This window comes from Carlito syrichta, unplaced genomic scaffold, assembly GCF_000164805.1.
Source record: "Carlito syrichta isolate Samal-C Ts95f unplaced genomic scaffold, Tarsius_syrichta-2.0.1 Scaffold315088, whole genome shotgun sequence".
Taxonomy (NCBI): domain Eukaryota; kingdom Metazoa; phylum Chordata; class Mammalia; order Primates; family Tarsiidae; genus Carlito; species Carlito syrichta.
Window position 1 is genome coordinate 97,215 of NW_007259184.1, and position 22,332 is coordinate 119,546.

General features: G+C 38.7%; 1 pseudogene; it reads right to left on the reverse strand.

Annotated features, from left to right (window-relative positions):
• The window catches only part of LOC110594350, a 48,639-nt pseudogene that overhangs the window by 1,658 nt on the left and 24,649 nt on the right, over window positions 1-22,332 (reverse strand).

Here is a 22,332-nt window from a genome sequence, read left to right on the forward strand (position 1 = left end):
GAACCCAGGATGCATACGGTGGGATTTGTCAAGAAACAATTCAGAGAGATACATAGAATACAGGTCATAGAAAGACCTGTCTTCCGTGCTAAGGAGTGTGAGCTGTGTGTGTGTGTGTGTGTGTGTTTCAGTAAGGGACACCATCAGATGTGGCTTTTAGAAATAAATGGATTATAGTAGTGCAGGATGGAAGGCAAGAAAATCAGTTGCTTTTACTACAGAATTCCAACAGCAATTTTAAGAGTCCACCATTTAGTAGTTTCCTGGATTTTAGCCCTCTCGAGGGTGTCATTTTAGTATACTCTTTTTTTCTCTCATTTTGTGGAATAATATTGAAACTTCTTGAATCACTGTTTTTGGTCTAGTAATAACTAAATATCTTTCCTCTGAGACAGGGCAGGCAGTACAGGTTAAGCACAGATAGATCAATTTCTTATAGCCAATTTATAGTAAGAAAGGGTCCAGACATTTTCTCAACAGGCCAAACCACCTTGGGAACTGGAATGTGGATTCAATGTGGACTCTCAGGCCACCCCACCCCCTCACCCATCAGAGATGTAGAGATGGCAATCTCTCTGAAGCAGTTACCCCTGCCAACTCAGGAACATGTTAAACACTAAATGTGTAAAAAACCTTTTGTCAAAAACCAAAAGCACAATTTTTCCCTCACCCATGTCAGCTCTTTCTTGCATGTCCATCGATCTCTCCTCTTCTTTTTCTCTAATAAATTCTATTGTGAAACTATGCTGGCCACTCTGAAATTCATTTGAATTGAATCAAAGCATCCAAGAGTTTTGTGCCACACCCCACCTGGCAATACCTGTAGCTAATAACCTCCCTAATACCAGTTAGACCTTAGTTTGTTTTCCTTTCCCCTTTATATCTAGGACCCTTGAGGTCTTGTTTTAGTTTAATTTCCCTTTAATATGTTTGCTAAGATTTCAACTTTCCTCCTAAGAAAATCTTTTTCTAGCTTCCACTGTCTCTTTATTTTCATTTTTTCCCTCTGCTTATGTCCTGATATTAAGACTGGCATTGATGATGGCCATTCTGATTGGACTTAGGTGGTATCTCAGTGTAGTTTTAATTTGCATCTTCTTGATGACTAGTGAAGCTGAACATTTTTCATGTGTCTATTGGCTGCTCATATGTCTTCTTTTGAGAAGTGTCTATTCATATGTTTTGCCCACTTTGTAATGGGGCTGTTTGTTTTTTTCTTTTCAGCACGTTTGAGTTCCTTATAGATCCTTGATGTTAAGCCTTTGTCAGACATGGAGTTGGCAAATATTTTTTCCCAGTCTGTGGGCTGTCTCCTTGCTCTCTTGATGGTTTCTTTGGCTTTGCAGAAGCTTGTCAATTTAATGAGGTCCCACTTGTCTATCTTCTCTCTTACGGCCTTTGATCAGGAATTGGTTACCAGTTCCAATTTCCATAAGAGTGTCTCCTGTATTTTCTAAGGTTCTTACAGTTTGAGGTTTTACATTTAGGTCTGTGATTCATTTAGAGTTAATTTTTGTGTATGGGGATAGGTAGGGGTCCTGTTTCAATCTTCTCCATGTGGCCATCATCAATAACTCAAAAAATAATAGATGCTAGAGAAGATGTGGCGAAAAGGGAACACTTCTACACTGTTGGTGGGAATATAAACTAGTACAGCCTCTGTGGAAATCAGTGTGGCGATTCCTAAAACTCCTAAAAATTGACCTTCCATATGATCCCACAATCCCTCTCCTGGGAATATACCCAGAAGAACTCAGCTCAGTCTATAAAAAAGATACCTATGTATGTTTATCACAGCATTGTTCATAATAACAAGAACATGGAACCAACCATGCTGCCCATCAAAAGAGGCTGGATTAAAAAAATATGGTACATATATACAATGGAATATTGCACAGCCATAAAGAAGAACACAGTCATGAACTTCACAGCAATGTGGATGGAATTAGAGCTTATAATACTGAGTGATCTCTCACAGAAACAAAGAGATGAGTATCACATGTTCTCACTCATAAGTGGACCTTGAACAACTACCATATTACTGTAGGAAAGGGATTGAAAGTAGTGGGAAACTGTGGGGAGGGGGAAGGGGGACAGCTGGGATTCACAGTAGTCGATATCCACCTGGGGAATGGGGAGCACACCTCATGCACAATGAACATTTGTATACCTAACCCTGAATTGTACCCACAATTTCAAAATAAAAATTGAAAAAAAAAAAAAGATTGGCATGTATTTTTAAATGACTGCAGTTTTTCTGTGATATTTTAAGCAGTTGTGTTTCTTAGAGGAAGTATTTTTAAATTATCAGCTTTTTATTTGCCTTTCGGATGGCAATCATTTCTTTCAGTTATTTCTCTAGTGTTATCTAAAAAGATAGCATATTTTTCAATGACGGAACCTATTTGTTCTTGCTGTTTTATTAATAAAAGTACTACCTTTTATGGTTGAACACATAATTTTAGTCTGAAATCTAAAGCCTTGTTTTGAACTAATGAAATTAATGAACTTAGGACCAACTTGAGTTTGCATAGTTGGGAGGGACTCAAGACTGTTGACCAGTCATATTGTTGCTGAGTGGGGTATGGTGCAATGCTGGCAAGTTCGTCGACTCTCTACTGAGAAGAATTTCAGTATGATCAGTAAAGTTTAAAACCAGAATTTATTAGGGAGAAAAAGAAAAAGGAAGACATACCAGAGAGCTGATATGGGTGGGTGTCTTGAAAGAAAAATCCCACTTTTTTTCCTATTTTATTATTGAGATATGGGGTACAGAGCAGGGTTAGGTACATAAGTAGTATACATGCAGGTGAACTTTGGACCTCCAGCTGGTCCGTACTTCCCCTTAGTGATGACATGAGCCCTCTCCCATTGCTTCCTTTCCTGGCAGGGTCCCACAACTGCCAATCCCTCCTTTGTAGCATTGTGATAAATATTGAGGACCCACTTATAGGTTATTTGTTTCTATAATAGATCCTTAAGTATGGTGGACTCTAAATCCTTCCAGTTTACTGTTAAGTTCATAATTGTGTTCTTTTTTATGACTGCGTAATATTCCATTTTGTATATGTACCACATTTACTTTATCAAGTCCACTTTTGATGGGCAGCAGGGTTGGTTCCATATTTTTGCTATTATGAATAGTGCAGCAACAAATGTGCACATACAGGTATCTTATTTGTAGAACAATTTGCATTCTTCCAGGTGTATTTCCTGAAGGGAGACTGCTGGGTTGTATGTTTTCTTTTGAGAAGTGTCTATTCATGTCTTTTGCCCACATTAGTAGAGTTGGGTTGTTTTTCTTTCAGCTCATCCTCAGCAGAGGATGTTTTTCCATTTGTTTGTATCAATGAATAATACAATGAATAATAGTTCTTTTTGTAGAGATCTTTCACTTCTCTGGTTAGTTAGATGCCAAGATTTTTTTTTTTTTTTGGTGGCTATTGAGAGTGGGATTGTGCTTTTTATTTGGTTATCTTCCTGTTTGTTGCTGTATAGAAATGCAAATGTTTTTGCACATTGATTTGTACCCCCTGAGACTTTGCCAAAGTCATTTATCAGTGCAAGGAGGTTTTTGATGGACTCCCTTGTGCTTGTTTGTTTGCTTGTTTAAGATGTGTATAATTCAGGACTAGGTATACAAATGTACATTATACAGGTACCCTTGTTGATAACCTGTGCCCCTCCCTCCCCTGGCATTTCTCAACTGACAATCCCACCTCCCCTCCCCTGGCAGGTTCCCTTGTGAGTTGAAGAAAAGGATCATACCTTGGGATAACTTAGCTCCTTCTTTCCTTACTTGAATACCCCTGATTTCCTTCTCTTGCCTCATGGCTCCAGCTAGGACTTCCAACACTATGTTGAGCAGGAGGAGTGAGAGTGGGCAGCCTTGTCTTGTTCCGGTTTTCAAGGGAAATGCTTCCAACATTTGCACATTGAACAGTGTTTGCTGTGGGTTTATCATAGACAGCCCTTACTATTTTGAGGAATGTTCCTTCTGTAATTAGGTGCTCAAGTGTTTTTATCAAGAAGGGATGCTGGATTTTTGTCAAAAGCTTTTTCTGCATCTTATGACATAATCATGTGGTTCTTGTTTTTACCATCTGTTGATGTACTGAATTACATTTATGGTCTTATGAATGTTGAAACAGCCCTACATCCCAGGAATAAAGTCTACTTGGTCATGGTGGGTGATTCTTGAGATGTCTTGTTGTATCCAATTTGCTAGAATCTTTTTGAGAATTTTTGCTCTATGTTCATCAAGGAGATTGGCCTGTAATTTCCTTTCCTTATTGGGTACTTGCCAGGTTTGGGTATCAGTGTGATGCTAACTTCATAAAATGATATGGGAGGGTTCCATCTTTCTTGATGTCTCAGAACACTTTTGAAAGTATTGATATCAGCTCCTCCTTGTATGTTTTTTAGAATTCTGCTGGGAAGCTGTCTGGTCCAGGGCGTTTTGTTTTGTTTTTGTAGGTAGATTCTTACAATGGCGACAATTTCCTGGGTTGTTTTTGGTCTATTTCGAATTTCAATTTATTCTTGTTTCAACCTTGGGAACTTGTGTGATGTCAGAAATTTCTCCATTGAACTTAGATTTTCAAGTTTGCCTTTTACAGGTGTGCACAGTAAGCACTGATTATCTTTAGAAATTCTTCAGGGTCAGTTGTAACCTCAGCTATGGCAATTTTAATTGTGTTCATTGCTTTTTCTCTCTTTTTCTTAGTCAATCTGGCTAGGTGTCCATCAATCTTATTTATCCTTTCGAAGAACCAGCTTTTTGTTTTGTTGATGTTTTTCAATGATACTTTTGTCTTCTATGTCCTGTGGTTGAGACTTTATTTTGGTGACCTGGATTCTTCTGCTGACATTAGGGTTTTGCGTGGTCTTGCCTTTCCAGCTGTTTATTTATAATCCTTCTATTGTATTAAAGTGTGTGTTTAGAGTTATAAATCTCCCTCTTATTACTGTTTTCATGGCATCCCAGAGATTCTAGTAAGATGTAACTTTGTTTTCATTTGTTTCTAGAAATCTTTTAATTTCTGTCTCTATTTTCATATTGAACCAGGAGTCATTCAGTAGTTGTTTAGTGTGTTATTTAGTGTTCATATCTTTGTATGTTTTGAAAGGATCTTGTTGGTAGTGATATTTATTTTTATTCCATTATGATCTGAGAAGATGTATGGTATTATTTCAGTCTTGTGGAATCTGTTTATGTTTGCTTTATGACTGAGAATGTAGTCAATCTTTTAGTATGTTACATGTGGTAATAAGTAGAATGTATAATCTGTGATTGTTGAGTGGAGTGCTCTATAAATGTATTTGGTCCTTCTGGTCAAGTGTCAAATTGAGGTTCCAGATCATCTTATTGATTTTTTTCTTTTGGTATTTATCTAGGGTTTTTAGTGGGGTATTTAAGTCCCCAGTTGTGATTGTGTTAGAGTTAATGTCTTCTATTAATTTACTTAGTAGTTGTTTTATAAATCCTGGTGCTCCTGTTTTAGGTGCTTATATGTTTAGGATGAATATTTCTTGCTAGTGGATTAAAATTTTAATAATTATGAAGCATCCTTCTGTATCCTTTTTAATTTTTGATAGTTTGAAGGCTGTTTTGTCTGATATTAGAATTGCAATTCCTGCCTTTTTTTGTTTCCTATTTGTCTGAATGATCATTTTCCATCCTTTAACTTTGAATCTGTGAATGTACTTTGAATTAAGATGTGTTTCTTGAAGGCAGCATATCATTCAGTCATTTTTTTTTTAATCCAGTTTGCCATTCTATGTCTTCTCAGTGGTTCATTTAGTCTATTCATGTTCAGGCTGATTAATGAAATGTGAGAGTTTTTCCCTATCATATGGCTATTATAAGGCTGTATTTTCATTTTAACTTTTACATTACTATATGTGTGTGTTTTCATTTTTGAGGGTGATTGTATGTTCTGTTGACTCTGTGTTTGCCTGTACTATTGCAAACTGCATGGTCTTTCTTTTTTTTCTTCTGTGCTCAATGCCTTCTTAAGCATCTTCTGTAGAACTGGTCCAAAAATAGCATATTCTCTTAGGGACTGGATATCTAGGAAGAATTTTTTTTTAAGACGCAGGGTACATTTCAGGGTTAGGTATACAAATGTCCATTATGCAGAGACCCTTGTTGATGAGGTTTCCCCTCCCTCCCCTGGCAGTTTCCCTCAACTGCCAGTCTCATCCCCCTTCCCTAGCAGTTTCCCACTACTGCTAATCCCTTTCTTATAGTATTATGCTAATTGTTCAAGGTCCACTTATAAGTAAGAACATATGGTACTCTGTTCTTTATTTCTGTGATAGATCACTGAGTATGATAGACTTTGAATCCATCCAATTTGTTGCAAAGTCCATATGTTTGCCCTTCTTTATGGCTGCATAATATTCCATTGTGTATATGTACCACATTTTTAAAATCCAGTCCAGCTTCAGTGGTCAGCATGCTTTTGCTACTGTGAATGGAGCTGCAACAAACATGAGTGTGCAGGTATCTTTTTTGTAGAATGACTTGTGGTTCCTCTGGGTATATTCCTAGTAGAGGGATTGCTGGGTCATATGGAAGGTCAATTTCTAGTTATTTCAAAAATCACCACACTGTCTTCCAAAGAAGTTGCACTAGTTTGCATTCCCACCAGCAATGTAGAAGCGTTCCTTTTTCTCCGCATCCTCACCAGCTGTGTTGTTGTTTTATTAATGATGGCCATTCTTACTCAATGTGGTATCTCAATGTGGTTTTGATTTGCATTTCTCTGATAATGAGCGAGGCTGAGCACTTTTTCAAGTGTTTGTTGGCTGCCCATATATCTTCTTTTGAGAAGTGTCTATTCATGTCTTTTGCCTACTTTTTAATCAGGCTGTTTCTTATTTTCCTTTTTGTGCATTTGAGTTACTTGTAGATCCTAGGTGTTGGGCCTTTGTCAGATACACAGTTGGCAAATATTTTTTCGCATTCTGTGGGCTGTCTCCCTGCTCTCTTGATGGTTTCTTTTGCTTTGCAGAAGTTCATCAGTTTGATGAGGTCCCACTTGGTTATCTTATTTCTTATGCTATGAGCACTTAGGGTTCTGATCAGGAATTGGCTGCCAGTTCCAATTTCCATAAGAGTGTCTCCTGCTTTTTCCAAGATTCCTATAGTTTGAGGTTTTACGTTTAGGTCTTTGATCTATTTAGAGTTAATTTTTGTGTATGGTGATAGGTATGGGTCCTGTTTCAATTTTTTGCATGTGATCAGCCTGTTTTCCCAGCACTATTTACTGAATAGGGTCTCCTCACCCCAGTGGTTGTTGTTGGAGGCTTTGTCAAAGATGAGGTGGTTGAGAAATTAAGGCTTTGCTTCTCAATTGGTTTTTTAAAAGTGAGGTCAAGACAACACACTTCTTATGATGTTGTTATTATAACCATGAGCAGGAAATAATCCACAGAAAGTTCCTGGTTACTCTAATAATTTAGAAGCAATGTTTTTCTTGCACTATCCGACTTGACAATTAAATCCTTTTCCCCGCAGATGCAAACACTAAATTTTAAGTTAATAAAAGAAGATACTATGTTGCTGAGTGAGAACACAGAACAAAAGCAACAGAACTGTTTTTTAGTAATGGATGGCTTGAAACAGCCAACCTACAGAAAGCATGACTCAGCTTAGATTTGCTTGAACAGGAAGTTCCAATTGGAAAGCATTTTCTAGGAGGATGAAAACATCTGGACTCAGTGATGGAAGAATAGAAACAGATGAGGCCTTCTTGGAAGAGGGGCTGTAGCTCTTCTGCTGAGAACTGCATGTCGTATGGTTTTTTTAATTTGTTTTCCATCTAATCAGCTTCAAAAAATATTTTAAATTTGAGAGCTCTCCAAATAAATTGAACATTGGTATCACGGAATGCTATAGCAGTAACATGATGTCAATAAAAATGCCAATAAATATTACATGATTGACTTTTTGCCAGAAATATTTCATTGAACTGAAAATGTAGACTAGTGTTTACCCTACTGTCTCCCTCCCTCCTCCTCCCACCCCCATCAAATAAAAGAAAAATTGCTAAAACATAGTTTATATGTATAATATGTAACATTTAGAGCCTGGACTGCCTATGTTCAAATCCTGGCTCTGCTGTTCACTGACTGTGCCCTTCAGCAAACAAGTTATTTAATTTCTGCATCCCTCACTTTCTTCATCTGTAAATGAGAATAATAGCTTATATAAGCACAATGTCAGCACAAAGCAGGCACTCAGTAAATGTTAGCTATTTTTATTTTATCATAATCTTATAGCAGACCTTTCTTCGGGCTACTCATTCAGAGATTATGAAATTGTCAACTTTCTTTTCAGTGCCCTGTATGAAAAGAAGTCATATGTTGCTTCATGGAGCAGTGGAAAGGACATGGGATTGAATTAGCAGGGTGATGAGTTCCTCCTCTACTGTGATGACTGTTCGGTAGCCTTGAGTAAGTCCTTACTCTCTGACCAAACTCCATGAGGAGCCATGTACCTATGCACCTAGACTGGTGCATAGTATGCACACAATAAGTGGTTCTTAACTACTGAAAAAAATGCATCTGGAAAGTTACTTTTTAAAAGTCTTTCAAAAATTATAGCAACAAACAAAACTCTTAAGATAAATTCTATCATGAAACATGCCTCTCAGTTCTGAAAGCTTGGTTAGACCAACTTTGAAGACTAAATTATATTAATAACTTGAGGTCAATTTGACATCCAAATGTCTCTCTTTCTAGTTTCTACTTCTTCTAAGCCAGGAGGAAGTTTCAGGAGCTTCATAGGTTGTGTAAATGAGTGAAGCAAGTTAACAAGGAGTGTTAGAAAATATGGAAAAGTGGAATGGATGCAGTAGCTCATGCCTGTAATCTCAGTACTTTGGGAGGCCAAGGAGAGAGGATTGCTTGAGCCCAGGAGTTCAAGACCAGCCTAAGCAAGATAGTGAGACCCAGTCTCTACAAAATAAAAAAATAAATCAGCAGGGCATGGTAGTGCACACCTGTAGCCCCAGCTACTCAGGAGGCTGAGGTGGAAGAATAGCTAGTGCCCAGAAGGTCAAGGCTGCAGTGAGCTATGATTATGCCACTGCACTCCTGGCTAAGTAACAGAGTGAGACCTCAACTCAAAGATAAACACAGACACTATGGAAAACTGGACTGGATTGCTCTATCACAAAAGGAATTCAAATTGAAATTTTGTGTCCAAAACTCATACATAGGCAGAGGCAGTGCACAGGCAACCAGAAAACAGCTTCTGTTTTTTTAAATACTGGTATACCTGAAAGAAGTCTACGTTAACTGATATCCAAACTTTTTTATTTGCTGTTTTATGTAGTTTTTTGCTAAACTTTTCTTGCTAAATTCCTAGATGTTTATTCAGGATTGCCTTGCTCCTACTTCACCATCTAGCAACCATGCTGACCCCATACCTATCTGGCAGCTGTCAGCAGAGAAGTGCAATTAAGGGATGTGGTTAGCTGCTCCTGGGAGCTCATTCAAGCTGTATATGGTGGAGAAACTTAAGTCATACAGCATTCATTCAGCAGGTATTTATAGGTGACTACACTGAGTGTAATGAAATATCACAGAGGCATCTAGGGGGATTTTCCATTTTTCAACACTATTTTACTAAAAGGGGTTTGATTTAGCAAATCAAGACATTAATTTCTTTTCCTATTCCTTTGGATAAATTAGTGCCTTCCATTTACCAGGAGCAAAACATTGTTTAATTGTTACTAATAACTAAATCACAGCAAATCTGCTTCTAATCTTGTCAATTCTGAACTTGTAAAGTTGTTCTGAACCCTTTTCAAGTCACTTCAGCCAGCATACATGAGGTACCAGGTACTCTACTCAATCGTACACTGAGAGTCAAAAGGTCTTTTGCCCTTGTGAAGTTTATGATATAAAATAACCACCTATGACTCTGGCACACAATGAAATAAATACACAGAATTATAATTGCATGACAAGGAGAGATGAAATACACAGAGCCAATTTTAGAATAGTAAGGTTTACAAATTGGCTGTCATAATAAAGTCATGACTGTTAGTTAGTTCCACTTTTTTGTTTGATCTCAGAACTCTCCTCATTTTATAGTTGAGAAAACTGAAGTTTGAAGGGCTAAATGCCCCCACAAAGTCCATAGAGGCCAAGAGACAAGAACTCAGGCTTCTGGGTGACAACCCACGCTCTGCCACTGCACTGGTATGGTATCTGCTTTTCTGCATTGAGTAACAATTTGCCAATGCTGGACCCCCCAGAAAGTGCCTTATAGACATGTTAAATGAGAATCTCATCTTTAATGTGAGATGATGTTGAAGAGTAGTATTTTTATTGTTCAATTTAATAAATTAGAGTAAAAATGCTGTGCCAGTCACTACCCTAAGTACTCTGGTAATGAAGATGATTAGAATGTAGTATATTCCCTCCTGGGGCTCACAGTTTCTTGAGGAAGACAGACATGTGAATAGCAATTACCGTGATGCAATTGGTGCTGTAAAGGAGGTACTTAATGATAGGAGAGGACACAGAGGAAGCTTCTGTCTCTGCTTGGGAATATCAGGGAAGACCTGGGTAGGAGTTCACCAGATGGACAAAGCATAGAAAGGAATCTGTGTATTGGGAGCAGCATGTACAGAGTACAGAAGATAAGAAAGAGTGTGACTTCCACACCAAGTACAAAAAATTTGTGTCAGGGTAAAAGATGTGCCAGATCTTGAAGGATCTTCTACACGTGTACTATGCCAAGAATTTTGGATGATTTCTACTAACAGGTGAGAGTCACCATAAAAAGAAAACTCTTTAAGAGAAGTGGCATGGTCATATTTTCATTTTTAAGAGAATTCTCTGGCTGCCATGTGTGGGATGAATTAGAAGAAGACAAGATAGAAGCAAGGGAGTTTTAGAAAATTATTGAAACAGTATAAGCAAGAAATGATAAGGCAGTGTAATGGGGATAGAGTAAGCAGGGATAACACTGACACAGTCTGATGACCTACTGATGCAGACAGCTGGTGGAAAAAAGGAGAAGTTCAAGGTGACGCCTAAGTTTCTGGCTTGGGGAATCAGTTGTGCATTGATGCTTCACCTGAATAGAGCAGTCTGGCAAGAAAAAAAAGATGTGCTGGGATCCAAGATGGGATGAGCATTTTGAAGATGGGAGGAGGACAACAGTCAACAGTTGGAAATATATGTCTGAGAATTTTTGTGTTGTGGATGATAGTGAAGCCCTGAGTGTAGATAAGCTATCCTGGAAAAGTGTGTAGAGTAAGAAGGGAAATGTCACAGTGATAATACTAGAAAAGTCCATTTTTAAGAGTAAGAAGAAAGGAAGCTGACAAAGCAAAATAAGAAATGGTCTAAAAATAGGAGGAAACCCAGGAGACTGTGTGGTCATGAAAGTACAGGGAAGCAAGTGCCAGATGTCTCTGAGAGGTCAAGGAGGACATAGAAAAGGACCCAATAAATCTGGAAATCAGAAAGCTGCATGAAGCACCTATTAGTTACTTATCCTGTTCAAGGCATTGGGGATAAATCAGTTAGTAAAATAGAAAATAAAACTTCCTGCTCTCTAGAATTATATTCTAGTGGGAGACACAGACAATAAACAAATATCTATGTGAAAATGTAATATATTGAATAAGTGCTCTGAAGAAAAAGAAATCAAGTAAGGAGGATGTGGAGCTGGTGTTGAGAGAGGTGTGAATGCAACATAAAATAGAGTGATGATATGGTTTTAGTGGGCAAGTGCAAAGGCTTTGAAATTAGAGTGATTTTACTGGAATACACTTCAGTCTAGGGATGGCAAAAGCTAGACTGCAATGAGTTGAAGAGCAGTTGGAAAAGAAGAAAATTGCTAGTAAAGAGGAAAAAATGGATTAAATAACTTCTTCAAGAAATCTGATGCTAAAGGGAATAGATGAGATCCTAAGCCCAGGTAGAAGAGATAGGGGAAATTTAGACAAAGAAGAGCTTAGAGGCAGAGAGAGTGTAGGTTGGAGGCCAGAAGCAAGCCTGTGAAGTCACACAACCTCAAGAGGCGCCATTTGTGCTGTTGTCTGTGGGGATGTTGTTCCCTGGAGTTGTAAAACAGTGTTTCCAACTCACTCTGCTCCACTAATTCCATTTTTGCTATGAATTAAGAAGGAAAAACATCTATCCTCAGTAGAGCGAGTGTAGGTGGTTTTAACCGTTTATCAGATGACTTGATATCACAAATGGAAAGGGAAGTTGGATCTAAGAATAAGCGAATGGCTGGTCAAGTGGTGCTGGAAGCTCAGGGGAGGGTCAGGACATGCACGAGACCTTTTACTCACATTATCTCAGTTAATGTTATCAAGTTATGCAACAGAATATTATTCTTTGTAAAAGAAAACTGAAGTCCACAGCGGTGAAGTAACACAGCAGGGAGGTGGTAGAGCCAAGATTCCAAAGACAATGAACTTGCCCCTACAGCATGCTGCTTAACATACAAAAAGGAATAGGATGTTTGATCCCTGCTCTCAGATTTCACACACTATTAGGAAAAAAGGCACATAAATAACTATAAAACAATGAGATGAATAGGAAACTGACTTATGAGCAAAGTACCGTGGGAATATAGGCTTGTAAATTCTCCCAGGCAGCTGTACATTTAAGATAGCTAGGGAGGGAGAACAGGAATGACAAAGGCAAAATAGCTATAAATGTTCCTGATGATACAATGGGCATCCTTCAATGTCATCTTATTTTTAAAATAAGTATCCATCACTTACCACTTAGAATAACAATATCTCAAGTTTATATGTGGTTGGTTATTGTAAGTCTTACTTACAGATTTCTTTATGTAGAGAGTTTAAGACTCATCCATTTAAAATGAAGTGCTTCAGCCAAGTGCGGTGACTCAGCCTGTAAACCCAGCACTTTGGGAGGCCAAGGTGAGAGGATTGCCTGAGCCCAGGGGTTCAAGACCAGCCTGGGCAACTTGGTGAGACCTTGTCTCTACAATAAATCACATAAATGAGCCGGGCATAGTGGCGTCTGTCTGTAGTTCCAGCTAATTGGAAGGCTGAGGTGGAAGGATTGCCTAAGCCCAGCAGGTTGAGGCTGCGGTGGCTGTGAGCGTGCCACTGCACTCCAGCCTGGGCAACTAGAGTGAGACTCCTACTCAAAAAAATAAAATAAAATAAAGTGCTTCAAGATATCAATACTTTACATGTTGTGTGAGAAATGGAGGAAATAAGAATACAAATGCATACATAGATGGCTTATCCTTTCCTAAAGAAACACTGGAAGGTCAAATAAAAAAACCTCTGGGGTAGGAGTGTGGAGAATGGGGTAGGTGAGAGGGATAGAAGCAAGACTTTTCAGAATATATCTTTGTATAGAGATTTCATTTATGATCCATATAAGGATTTTACATATTTAAAGAAAAAACAAGTAAACCCTGAATTTAAAAACAAACTGAAACAAATTATCCAAACTCTGTATCGAATTGGTAAGACAGCCATACAGAGACAAGAATATTGAGCAAAATTTTTTAACACAATGCTCTGATTATACATTTAGTGCCATATAGTCTAAGGACAAAGAGAATTTCAAAGACATATTAAACTTCATCCTGTATTTTTATTTTTAGTAACAATAGTAGCATTCTGATTTTGAGACTATTTTGTGTATAATGTAGGTTAAAGCAAATATTTTGATACCAGTAGGAGCCAAGGTATTTAGTGTGAAAAAAGCAATGTACAAATATAAAATTATAGAAGTTAAGAGAACATGTAATGTCAAAATCTGAATTGCTCTATGCATCAAAAGACACAATCAATAGAGTTAAAAGGTAACATATTGAATAGGAGAAGATAATTTGCAAAGTAATGAGCATTATTCCAAGTAATCCTAGTAAATAAAGACAAAGGCAGGCACAGAGAAAAAGACACACAGAAAGAAGAAGAAAAGAAAAAAGAAGGGAGGGAGGGAGGAATGAATGGAAGGAGGGGAGTAGGCTTATATCCAAAATATATATAGAACTCTTACAACTCAACAACAAAAAGCAAATAACCCAACTTTTTAAATGGGCAAAAGATTTGAATAGATATTTTCCCAAAGAAGATATACAAATACCCAACAAGCATATCAAGTGATTTTCAGCATCACTAATCAATAGGGAAATGCAAATCAAAACCATCTCACATCCATTAGGATGGCTGCTATTGGGGGGGGAAAGCCAAGACGGTGGAGTGCACCTGAAGTCCCAGCTACTCCAGAGGCTCAGGAGAGAGGATCGCCAGCACTTTGAGACCAACCTGGGCAACATAGTAAGGACTTGTCTCTAAAAAAGAAAGGAAGAAAAAGAAAGTAACAAGTGTTATTGAGATTGCAGAGAAACTGAAATCTCAGTACACTGTTGATGGGAATACACAATGGTACACCTGCTATGGTGGCTCCTCGTAAAACCAGAAATAGAAATAATCATACAATCCAGCAATTCCCCTTCTAGTATATATTCAAAATAACTGAACACACAAGATCTGTGTCCACTCATGTTCATGACAGAGTTATTTATAGTAGCCAAGAGGTGAAAGCAATTCAAATGTCTTATTGCTAGATGAATGAAAAAGGAACATGTGGCATATTGCAACATGTGTGTTATAAATATGCAATGGAACACTATTCAGCCTTAAAAATAAAGGAAATTCTGACACATGGTACAACATGAATGAACCTTGAGGACATCACACTAAAGAAAATATACCAGTCACAAAAAAGACAAATACTGCATGATTCCACTCATGCAAGGTACCTAAAGTAGTCAAATTCATAGAAACAGAAAGCCAGAATGGTGGTTGCCAAAAGCTGTCAAAGTGGGGTGGGGAGTGGGGAAGGAAAATCAGAAGTTGTTTTCTAATAGGTATAGAGTTTGTTTTGTAATATGACAAAAGTTTTGGAGATTGGTGGCACAACAATGTAAATATACTTAACACTACTGATCTCCACACTCAAAAATGACAAATTTCATGGTTTTTTTAAACTGCAATAAAAAATAATATGTAAAAATTACTTTACTGAAGAGTGAGATGCTATCCTTGCCTTCTAAGGTTATTTGCTGTCAAACCATCCTTAAAAAGATAGTCCTGGAAAAAAAGAGGGGCAATCAGTGCCTGAATCACCACGAGTTATACAGAGAAGCAAGAATCAGTGGAGAATTGTCTCCCACTACAAATACCCTGCAGTGGTGAAATCTGGCAATTGCTATCTTAATGAAGTGTCCAAACCCAGCATTGCTGGTAATGGGACAACTGTGCCTCCTGATATGATACAACATGGGTATATAACACCCCATAAGTGTTCCCAACTCAAGTCTTCACATTTGGTCTACTCAAGTGTTTAGCTATAACTCATAAGTTACAGGAAATACAGGGAATAAAAGAGCAAGTTAACATCACCAGAAAGCAATCAGACAAATCTGGCACAATTTAAAAAGTCAATGGCCAGGAGTAGTGACTCACACCTGTACTCCTAGCATTTTGGAAGGTGGAGGCAGGGAGGGTTGCATGAGCCTAGGAGTTCAAGACTAGGCTAGACCTTGTCTCTACAAAAAATTAAAAATTTAGCCAGACGTGGTGGTGTACACCCGTAGTCCCAGTTACTCGGGAAGCTGAGGCAGGAGGATCACATGAGCTCTGGAGGTCGAGGATGTGGTAAGCCGTGGTTGGCCAACTGCACTCCAGCATGGAGGCAGTGTGACCCCAACTTAAAAGAGGTCAATGTCATTTTTTTTAAGGATATGTATGGTGATGTTCTAGAATTTTAAAAAGACATAATAAAGTGCAATGTATGAATCTCGAATGGATTCTGAATCAATAAAAGAGGGGCTATAAAAGACATTTTGTGAATAATTGGGGAAATCTGAACATGGGCTGGATATTGGATTATTTTAGGGAACTGCTTTCTCAGGTGTAATAATATTATGGATTTTACAGAAGAACATCCTTAATCTTAAAAGATACATTCTGAAGTGGCATGTAGGTCTGAAACATGTCTACAAATTATTCAACAACACCCATGCAGTAGACTGAACTACACAAAATTGTTTCTATTCAACCACTTTTACTACAGTTTCATATGGTTCAACTTAATAAACAAATACAACAAGTGTAGAAGGCCAAGCATGGTGGCTTACACCTGTAATCCCAGCACTTTGGGAGGTGGAAATGAAAACACTGCCTGAGCCTCAGGGTTCAAGACCAACCTGGGCAACTTGACAAGACCTCATCTCTACAATAAATCCAAAAATTAACTGGGTATGGTGATGAGCCTGTGGTTACTTGGAAGGTTGAGGTGAAAGGACTGCCTGAGCCCAGCAGGTCAAGGCAGCAGTGGCCATGAGTGTGCCACCACACTCCAGCCCGGGCAACAGAGTGAGACACCAACTCAAAAAAAAAGTATAGTAAATATCAATGTATTAGTGGTTGTTTCACCGTGGTAATGAATATACAAGTGTTACTGTCATATTCTTTCAACGTCCCTGGTTATTTGGAAATTTTGCTAATAAAATTCTGAACAAATAAAGTGAGAGAAAAGATAAAATTTTGACATCAAAATTCACGGAAAAAAAATGAATCCTACCTTTGCCACTTAGAAGCTATATGACGTCAATGATGCCAAGAGAAGGTTCTTGGGGCAGGAGCTGGGGGTTGGAGGTAAGTCGCTGGTGAGGCTTTATTCCATCCATATCCTCCATTGAGCCTTCACCTATGTTATTGCCAATAGACATAGCCCTACCTCAAACAGCATGCTTCAGCACAAGCCTCCTAAGCACTAGATTTTGGCTCCTAAGGCCCACTCACCAGAGGCTATGTGACCTGGATGAGGTGGTTAATTTCTCCAAAGACTTAGTATTCTCAGGTGGATCTGAAGAATGAAGAGCAAAGAGGAGTTTAGGATGACTTCCAGATTTCTGGCCAGAGTGACACCTCGGGAAGAGGAGGTGTAAGCACCCCTGGGAGTCCTGGAATTATTTCAGGCTGAAAGACTAAAGGAGAAAAGAGAGACCTTCTCTTTAGCAGTGGTGTGGAGACTCAGAGCCATCTAATTTTAATATTGACCAAATGGAACTTCTTTTTGTATGGAGCAATTAAATGGAGCAATTATGTCTGTTTTTCAAATGTTCAATAATGGATATACATTATTTTATTTATGTATTTTATTTATTTATTTTGAGTTGGAATCTCATTCTGTCACCCAGGAAGGCATGCAGTGGCATGCTCACAGCCACCCCAGCATCAACCTGCTGGACTCAGGTGATCCTTCTGCCTAAGTCTTCCAAGTAGCCAGAACTACAGGTGCGTGCTACCATGCCTGGCTAATCCTTTGATTTATTGTAGAGATGAGGTCTCATCAAGTAGTCCAAGCTGTTCTCGAACCCATGAGCTCAGGCAATCCCCTCACCTTGGCCTCCCAAAGTACTGGAATCACAGACTTGAGCCACCGTGCCTGGCCATATTGCTTTATTTTTTTGGAAAATGTATTTTTCAAATGGTTCTATGGTATAAAACTCAGAAACAGCAAAGGTTTTATATGAGATGTATTCTTAATTATGAATATTTTATATAATTATGAGCTAAATATTGTTTTTAAGTTCATACATTTGAACTTATACAATAAACTTATAACAATCAATTTATAGTAATAAAATGCCGCTTGATGTGTTTTGGCAGTGGTTGAGGAGAAACTGGCTTTTAAAAGCAGCAACAGCTGGATGGGGACACATATGCCAGCAGTAGAAGTGGACGGTTAGAGACAACCAGAGCTGGAGGAACCATCAGCAGGACAGGGCAGCTGCAGTATGAATCTTTCAGGCTCCCACGGAAGGAAAAAATTGGAGTGAGAGAGGTTGGAGTTCTAGTAGCAACAGGAGCAAATTCTCCTAATAACAGCCATGGGAAGGTTCATGGGTTATATTTCCAGGCATTAAAAGTAGATCATTTCTGACCCTCACCATAACCTTGTAAAGTAGGATTGTTGGTTTTTGCTTTGCTAAAGTTAAAAAAAAAAAAAAGTAAATAGGAAGATTTACACTTAGAACAAGAAGCAATTGTTCCTTGTCTTTTTTTCCCTCAGCTTCAGTCCCACATCCCCAAAGCTACAACTTTACTCTTTGTGGTTTTAAATTCCCCTGCTGATGATCTTCAACTGTATAAATATGATTAGGCTGCTATTTTATGACATTAATGATTGACTTTTTCAATGACAGGTAAAAATTCAGCTTAATTCACCCCCTCAAAACACACAAGACACACACAATAGTTACATCACTATTTTTAGTTCTGTTGCTCACTTTTACACCATTAATATCCCTAAACTTTTGTTTTTAGTTCTATCTACTTCCAAGCTTTTTAAATCCATACTCTAATTCTTAGATTTTCATGACTGATAACACTGATATTCCTTTCTGTGACTATAATAAAGTCTTCTATAGTTTGTCCTTAGGTTGAACCTAATAGACAGTAACTAATGAATAGCATTAACATTATGACGCTTATGAAAACAGTTCACAGCTGAGCCAAGTAGTGTACTGTGATTAATTTTCTCTGTAATTACAGTGTCATAACCCTGTGCTGCTCAATGCTCAAAATCAGTTAGTATACTTTTCTTTCTTTCCTTTGCCTAGTGTTTTCCTGATGAAAGAAGACATATTTGCCATTTTACCCAATCTATTGCTCAGAATTTTTTTTTAAGTCATTGATGTCTTAGTTTAGTTTTATTCAAATCTGTAGTATGACTTTCTCATAGAGTCTTTTATAAGAATAATGTCTAGGTACGTTTCTTATTTTCATTCATTCTTTGCTTGTAGTACATCTTCAAGTCCTTCCAACTCTTTTTTTTTTGAGTCGGAGTCTCACTCTGTCACCCAGACTGGAGTGCAATGGCCACTCCCGGCCACCACAGCCTCGACCTGCTAGGCTCTGGCGATCCTTCCACCTCAGCCTTCCAAGTAGCTGGAACTACAGGCATGCGCTACCATGCCTGACTGATTTTTTGATTTATTGTAGAGATGAGGTCTCACCAAGTTGTCCAGGCGGGTCTCGAACCTGTGGGCTCAGGCAATCCACTCACCTCAGCCTCCATACAACTCCTGTCTTTCCTGGAGCCCCTATTCTAACTTAAATATGTATGGGTGACTAAGTCACCCACAAAGCTGATATTCTGGGTCACATTTGCTGTATTTTGAATCCTATGGCTTCCTCAAGTTGCTTTGTTGTATTACTGTTGCAGTATATGTTCAAAGAACTTAAGAAAAAGCAGGCAAGCTTCCTAAGTCTTTGCATGCCTAACAATGCCTTCATGTTACCCTCACAATTAATTTGACTGAGCATGGATGTCTCAAGTTGGAAATCATTTCCCCCAAACTTTGAAGCTATTATTCCATGGCTTCTTGTGCAGCTGATGAAAAAATTTAATGCCAGCATGATTCTTGTTTCTTGCAGAGGTTGTGTTCCCTAACTCCTGGACAGTTTTTGAGATCTTCTATATAACTTATTCTGAAACTTCCAAATAATATGTGGCCTTTTTCATTCCTTCTAATGAACACTCAGGAAGCTCTTTTTCAATGAAATCTCACTTTTTCAGCTAGCTGTGAAAATTTTTTCCAGAGCTAGTCTAATCTCTTATTTTGAGTTTTGATTTTATCATTTTGACTGTTTGTTTTGCTCACTTTTGTTCGCTTTCTGACTTATACTGTTTCATGATTTTATCGGTCTGTCTCTGTGTAACTACCAGTATCCTTTAGGGAATTTGGCTCACGTGTTTTTTCACTTCTCTCCAGTCTTGTGTCTCTTTTTCACCTGTTAGTTGGTATGTATGTCTGTTTTCCCTCTCACTCTTCTCTCTTTCTAACTTCCTATTGACTCCCCCTTCCTCCATTACTTTCCTCTTTTGTACCTCCTTTTGATCCAGGGACCAAACCTACATACCGCTGCACAGACAGATTGTAAGGCAGTGGGAAATAGTTTCCAATGTGCTCATCCACCTGTTGGTGGATGCTGGAATCAGCATATAGATTCTGAATCACAGCTTCCCCCTCAATTATACCTCAAAACTGCAAAAAGTACAGCCCGTAGCCCACACTCCAACCTCAAAAGTGAACAAAGCCAGAGGACCCTCATAAGGAAGAACAAGAGATTGCACAAGTGAAACTAAAGCAATCCCACCTTCCCTGAAAAACAGAATTAAAGAAGGGGAGGGAAAGGGAGAGAGAGAGAAAAATCTACACAAATGAAGAAAAACCAAAAGAAGAATATGGGTCTTTCCCAGACCCCTGGGAGGGCAGACACTGAGAAAACTGACTTTGGAATGTAAACAATGAAGAGCCCCCAGAATGACTGGTCCCAAACTACAAACCTAGATATCAAGACATTAAAGGAGAGATTAAAAAGAATGGAGGAGAGACAAGAAGAAACTAGGCAGGAGCTGATAACTGAGATAACAATAATAAAGAATACTGTGAATGAAATAAATAACAAACTGATAAGCATGGAAAGCAGAATTACCCAAGCAGAAGAAAGAATCTCAGAGCTTGAAGACCAAAATAGAGAACTAACCCCAACTTTTTGAGCTTGTGATCTATGTTTAAGACATAGATCACAAGCTCAAAAAGACAGAACAAAACCTTCAAGAGATGAGCGATTACTTCAAGAGACCGAACCTAAGAGTAATTGGCCTTCCTGAGGCAGAAAGAGAGACAGAGACCACATTGGAACAAACCATGAGAAAGTTTATTGACCACTAATCAGTGATGCAAAAATTCAAACACAAGAGATTCAGAGAACCCCTGCAAGACAACAAATGAGAAGACCAACTCCTAGACACATAATAATTTGCCTAAACAAAGTAGGCATAAAAGAAAAAATCCTAAAGGCAGCAAGAGAAAAAGGCCAGATCACCTACCATGTAAGAACAATTAGAATAGCAGCAGATTGATCTACAGAAACCCTGCAGGCTAGGAGGGGGGATTATCTTCTGGGTGCTGGACTGGAAGCTCTTGCTGCCAGAGGCATCATCCTTGGGAGTGACTAGCACACTCCGCTTGTAGGTCAGAGGGATGCCCAATTCCCTGGGAGTCTCCACGGGCACATCCCTCCATCCCGCCCCATCTGAGACACTCACATGCTGCTAGCTCAGCTCACAGATGTTCTCCTCATCTGAGTTCTTCCAGAAGCCTGCGGAGTGGATGGAGTTGTGTCAAGTGGAGGTGCTGCACTTGGAGGGAGCGGCCAGACCTCTTCCACAGTGTGATGAGCACGGTGGCAACGATGATGAACAAGCACAGGGAGATCCCAGTGATAGTCACGATGTTGTTGGACTTCACCGGGCCCTGGGCCTGAAGTGGAGATGGACTGGATGGCCAGAAAGCTAAAAAACAAAAACGGAAGAGCAAATGTATTATCCAGTATGGTTTTTTCTCTGCATGGCTTTAGGGTCTCTGCGTGGCTTGCTCTAATTATCCTGTAGTTAAGGAAAGAAGGAAAATAAACAAGAACTGGAATTTTTGGTCTTATATTAATACATGGAACTCTGCTGGCAGCTGATGCCAAACAAGGTCATCACTGGCCCACAGAAGTGAGGTGTCTACTATCAAGGCAACTCCTATGCTCAGCAGTTCCTGATGAAACTCACCTTAAATTTTCCACATAAAAGCAACATGTAGAAAATTTCAAGGTAAAATCCAGATTTGCTGCTTACAATACTGTAAACATGGTATTTGTAGTTAAATGTACACATGAGAAGCACACTGAAAAATTCTTACCGTGTATAAAATTTGAAACAAAATTATTTAGGCAGGTTAAATTTAGGTAGCCCAAATTTCCACATCTTAAGAGAAATGAATTTATGAAAATAAAGCTGTCACAATATAATACAACTCATTTCTCCCTTCTCATATCCAGAAACTGTCTTTCCTAGGTATTAAAGCCTCTGAGTTCTCATTTTTCTATTTTCAGCTGTCCACTCCCCTTCCTACCTTCCAAGTAGCATGGAATTTTTTGCTTTCTCTCCCCTTCCTTCCTTCCTTCCTTCTTCCTGAGTTGAGGTCTCACTCTGTCACTCAGAATGGAGCACAGTGGCACCATAATGGTTCATCATAGCCTTGACCCCTTTGGGCTCAGGCAATCCTTCCAACTTAGCCTTCTGAGTAGCTAGGACTACAGGCAAGCGCCACCATGCCTGGCTAATTATTTGAGTGTGTGTGTGTGTGTGTGTGTGTTTGTGTGTGTGTGTGTGTGTGTGTGTGTGTGTGTGTGTGTGTGTGTGTAGAGAGATTTGTTATTATTTTTGGTAGGT